The sequence below is a fragment of the Parasteatoda tepidariorum genome, chromosome 2, assembly GCF_982258835.1.
Source record: "Parasteatoda tepidariorum strain Cologne lab strain chromosome 2, Ptep-v5.0, whole genome shotgun sequence".
Classification (NCBI taxonomy): domain Eukaryota; kingdom Metazoa; phylum Arthropoda; class Arachnida; order Araneae; family Theridiidae; genus Parasteatoda; species Parasteatoda tepidariorum.
The window spans coordinates 11,468,474-11,474,473 of NC_141756.1; positions in this window are offsets into that span (position 1 = coordinate 11,468,474).

A 6,000-nucleotide genomic window follows, 5' to 3' on the forward strand; every position below is an offset into this window, starting at 1 on the left:
GATTTTTTTTAAAAATTATATTCTCTTCAATTTAAATATCTATATATTATATCATCGTAAATTTAAATGTCTATAAACAATTGTAAAATTTCTGATGTCATTATGAACCTAAATTATTATTTTGTTTCAGTAATTAGCGTTTAAGGTTGATGTTTCCTAATGATTAAGTATGAACAAATTGCTATTAACGACATATTTTAAAATCAGGGATTCTAAATTTAACTTAACTTATCTTTATAAAAGAATATGTAGATAAAAAAAGTGTCGATATATGCCTTCATTTTTCTTAATAGTTAAAGTTTAAACTGAACTTTTTAAAATAAAGTATTTATCGTGTCATTTTCACCAACTAGCAAAACATTTTTATAAGTTTAAAATGGTATTTTTTTAATATAATAACCAAGAAAGTTTTTTTTAACTATGTTTATGAACGGAAATAATGTGTTAATTACGTAAAGTTTGAAGGCTAATAACCAGAAAAAGTCTAACTTATTTTTACAAGAGAAAGATGCAAAGTTATCATATCTTTGCTTGCGATCTCCGAGATCTGTGGACAGAGTGACGTCATGAGGAGGGAAATCGTAGCTTCAGCTCTAAGAGCGGAGTGAACTAGCCCTTGTATTCTCTTTAGCCCTGATTTGTCTGAGCGAGATTTGATTAAAATAAAATGCTTAGTTGATTCATCCTTGCGACAATGTTCTTATTTTCCTTCCCTCCTCATATGATTCTACTGCTTAGCCCGTAAACTAGCTTGGCGCGATAATCGCCACTTTTACACCAAATGTTTATTGCAGATGAAACTTATAGAGTAAAATATATAGCGAGGAAGAGCATGACGCTCTTCCTCATATTTGGGAGGTGCGCTTGTAACCTTTTCAGCAATTTCTTGGGGAAAAAAGATTACAAGATCATGTACTTACTTTGCTTGAAACTGAAAGGGGAGCTAACAGTACTATGCTTTCAACAATCAAGAAGTTAGAGACATGCTTCCTTAAATTTTATCTTTAAAAATAATATTTTTAAAAAAATAAAAATTCGTTTTTTAAAAGAAATTTAATAGGAATTTCTTGTTTTTAAAAACATAAGTATTCTTATTGAAGGAATTTTTATTTTTGCAACATCATTTATAAGTTTATGGAAATTCTTATTTTCAAAAATCTAAATTGATTTTTTAAAACCATTATTTATTTTCATTATTGGTTGAAGGTAATTATAATTATTATTTTTTTTAAATATTGCTTTTTTAGTTAAAGAAGATTTTTATTACTATTTATAAAAAAATTCTTATTTTATTGAATATTATTTATTTTCAAAAAACATTCTTTGATTTAAAAATATTTGATTGTTTTTTAAAAACGTCATTTCTATTTAAAAACATTATTTTCTATATTTAAATTTTTCTTAAAAGGAATTCTTTATTTTAAAATATAATTTATTTCTTAAAACTATTACTTGTTTGGAGATTTTAATTACGTGGTACATTTATAAGTAAAAATTTTTATTTTTAAATCTTATTTTACTCTTCCTGTTAGCGATTTTTCTAGTAAATTTCATTCAAGCATTTATTATAGATGATTACCTCTTCTAATATCAATTAATATTTTATGTTAATATTTTTAAAATATTAATATATATATCTTAATATATATATATATCTTAATATTTTTAAAAACTATTAGCTTTATTTATATCGAAGCATAGCTAAATTAAGTTAATAAATTTTAAAAAAATTGTGGTTAAATATTTAAACTTTTAATCAAATTAGACTTTAAGTTTTCTATACATGGGATGTCAAAAACTTTGCAGTGAATACCTCTTGATCTAAAGGTTTTAGAAACACGGTTAAAATTGAAAATATTTCTTATCGTATAATAATTTTGATTGCGTGACTTGTTTTAGTAAGTTTTTAGAAAAGTAAACTTTTTAAATCTTGTTTTAATGCTTAAACCTAAAATTAGAAAAATGCTCTTTAAGTACTTTTATACAATAGTCTGTAAAAAAAGTTCTTACAAAAAAAAAAAAAAAAAAAAAAAATTAAAAAAAAAAACTAGTAAAATTTATCCCAAAAAAGAATTAAAAAATCTTTTACTACTTTCTCCCAAAGAAATAGGAGAAAGAAGTCGTCCGCATAACATCTTAGAAGCCGCAATAAAAATTTTCTTGGCGGTTTTCTATGACGGTGGTTGCAAACTTAACTGAACTGCAAACTAATGAAAACTAAATTGAACTTAACTGAACTGAATATTCCAATCTTATAAGAGCCATTATGGCTCGGGTAAAGAGCGTCCACCTTCAAATTAGATGAATAGGTTTCAAATTCCAGGGATGGCTGGTTGAAACGGATTCCGCATCCGGTTTGCATCAACCACTGTGCGATATCCGGAATAAATAAGCGGTAGACGGATCAAGGGTTAGTCTCCCCTTGCCGTCAAGCTAACCATGATATGTTTTCGTGGTTTTCCTCTCTATGTAACACAAATATGGGTTAATTCCATCAAAAAGTCCTCGACGAAGACACATTTCTCCCAACACTTGATTCAGGAGTTCCTTTGTCTTCTGGATTGGGCTCAAAATAACAAGGATACGGAGTTAAAGTGGGAGTGAAATTATCTAAGGTTATTTGCATTAAAAAATGTATCGGTGAAATGCATTCATAGAAATAAAATAGTTAAAATTAATATTTATTATTTTTACAAAGTTTATCTCGAAGTTGATGGTTGACAGTTAGCAATTTTTCGTAAGCAATTTTCGTTAGCAATTTACTTTATTTTTCGTTGAAATATTTAAATAAAACTTTCACTTAATAATGTGAAGCATTATTATGAAAATTTCTCTACTAAAAATAAAATTTACGTTATAAGTTAAATACGTTGAGATCTCATAGAAAAGGAAAATAAGAAAAAATTAAAACGCTGAAATCTCAATTAAGTAATAATACTTTTTTTAAATTTTTGTAAAGTGTATTTTACAGATACTTTGAAGTATGAAAATATTGCAGTTATTTCGGTTAAAATTCAAATTCGGTTAAAATAAATATAACTTTAAAAAACAATATCGAACAATTTTATATCACATTCTAAATTTTTAATCTTACTTCATAATCACTTAATCCTTTTTTCTTAACTATTAGAATTTTATATATAGTAAGATAAACGAATGGATTTTTAGAAATAAATAAAAATAAATATTATTTCTTCATTTTGACAAATTGTTTTTATAATTAATCCCCTAATTAGTCAATTTTGACATCTAGAAAATACTATTTATTAATATACACTAAAAAAACTATTTAAAAAACTGTTCAAAAAAATAAAAATCTATTTACATATTTATTTCGCCAATCTTCCTTCTAACTAAGAAAATTGTACTACTCATGAAGTGAAATTAAGAAAGTTTCACCTACTATTTTTATTAAGAATTTATTAACATATTACGACACATCTTGATTCTCACAATCAAAGTATAAGTCAGTGAATAAGAATTAATATAAAATAATGCAGCATAAAGTAAAATTAATATTTGACCCATGCACATCATGCTCTTTTATCATGCACCTTTAAATATGCAAGTGTTTTGGTAAAATTTTGAAATTTTAAAAATTCCAACTCAAAACATTTATTCCCAATTCAAATTCGAAATAAAATATTCTAAGATCAAAAAATCATGACGAGCAGGCAAGCCTTTATTAATATGTAATATTAATATACAGTATAAATAAGGATGTATAATAAGTATTTGAATAATTAGTTAGAGCTAATAAAAATGAAGTTAAGATTAAGGTATGAGTAAGAATTAGCTTAGAAAAAGCCATATTAGACAGGCCTCTTTTAAAAAAAAAAATAATAATTTCATATGTTTTAGTCCTAGTCTGTAATACAAGCCTGATTGTTAATATTTATATAGAATACAATCAATTTGATTTAAATCAAGCAATTATATTTCATTTTTTAAGTTCAGATTTTCTAATAAAATAATTTAAAAATTTTACCACAGAAACCCTTGTTAAAAATTATAATAGTGTAGAAATCTTAATCATTCAAAAAAAGAAAGAAAATAATAATAATAATAATTTAATAACTGCTAAAATTTGTTTTAAATTGTTTTAATACTTGCTTAAATATTTAAAATAATTCCCATATGACTGTAAAGAAGGAAGAACTTAGTCTGTAATGCAAGGTTGATTGCTAATATATAGAATTCAATCAATATACCACTGAACCCCTTGTTAAAAGTTACAATATTAAAGAGATCTTAACTATTCAAAAAAAAATTTAATAACTATTTAAATTCTTTTAAATAGTTTTAATATTTGCTTAAATATTTAAAATAATTCCTTTATCTCCATAAAATATATCAGAAAAGCGAAATTAACTATCTATTAAATAATTGATGTCAAAATAATTTTAATTTACTGAATGCTTCAAATGATTTCAATCAATGACAATTAAATAAAAAAAAGGAATTAAATACATTTCTCCAACTTTAAAATGAATATTAATCCAAACCTTCATTAAAAAAAAGTTTTTATGCTATATTTTAGTTACAGAAAATAACATTTTTTGGGAGAAACTGATGACCAAGTTTTGATGTCCTAAAAAATATTGTGCCGTAATTTTTTTCGAAAATGAAGTTTTCCTATGATTTCTGAAAATTTTTTTTAAAAATAAGGTTCTTTAGTTTTAGAATTTTTTAAGAACGATGTTCCTCTTAAAAGCTATTAAAAGAGAATTACTTTTCCAAATTATTAATATCGAGTTGCTCAAACATATACTACATTTATTGCAATAAGTACTAAGCCATTCATGAAAAAGTATGATATAATATACTTTTGAGACTAAGCCCATTGGCTGCTGCTATGTCGAGCGAGAATATTTCTCTTCCTTCTCAATTTCTTCGAATTATTGCATTTAATAATGAACATGTAAAGCAGAAAAGCTGGTATTAATACCAGCTAATTCAAAAAAACTTACTACTAAGCATTTTCTGCAATTAATGTTTTTAAGCATTGTGTTTTAAAAAGAAGCGATGGAAAAAAATACTACTTTCATATTTTACCTATTTTTATTATAAAAATCGAATACAAATAATTGAATTTCTGGGGTTCAATTTCATAAAAATTTATTTGAAGTCATTCTTGTTTATATTTAGCATTACAATTCCAGAAATTAAATAAATCTGTGAAAGGGACACGGGGAAAAAAAAAATTGGTTCCCACAGCGGGAGTTTTGACGCCTTATGGTTTAATTAGTTAAGATAAATGATCGCGTATTATATCTTAGGTGGCCTATTATTATTTTTAATTCGAGCCAGTGTTAAAAAATTTCATATTAATTTATATGTACAAATAAAATTGATGCTCACTTGTAAATATTTGGGATAGGCGTTGTCCCTTCTTCCACTACTCTCTATTTTAAGTTTTCTTCAAATGCCTTCTCGGCAATTTGAAGGCAATTTAAAGCCCCTCAGCGGACTCATGATTGAGTTGCTCGATGTGATGTTTTTAAAACATCATTTTCTAACGTTACACTCGCCGGGCTGGAGTCTCCGGCATCTCCAGTAGCTTAATTGGTCTTTTCCATTTTTTAGATAACAGATTTCACAATCTAATATGAGGTTTTTACCCCCGCTTGATGTTGGCAAGAAATATAACGTCATAATGTATTTAGCCAAGAAAAATAAACGGCTATAGAGGACAAGTTTTGCGATTATGTGAGAAAGAAAGGGAACTACACCTTTTTTTTAAATTAATATTTTTGCAAAATAATCTGCTGAGAATTCGTACGTTTGTGGAATGAGTATTTATAAACATCGATTTCTACTTATGATATCGATATTACTAGCTGGGAGTGCGATTTCCCATTATTTCGCAGTTTCGATATCTCGAGCACGCGCAGTCAACTCTTTTAGGAGGAAAAAGGTACATTTTTACGTTATTTGTTGCCAAGTTGCGATTCCCCTCATTGGCGAAATTTGTAACTAGTCCTTGGCATGACAATGACT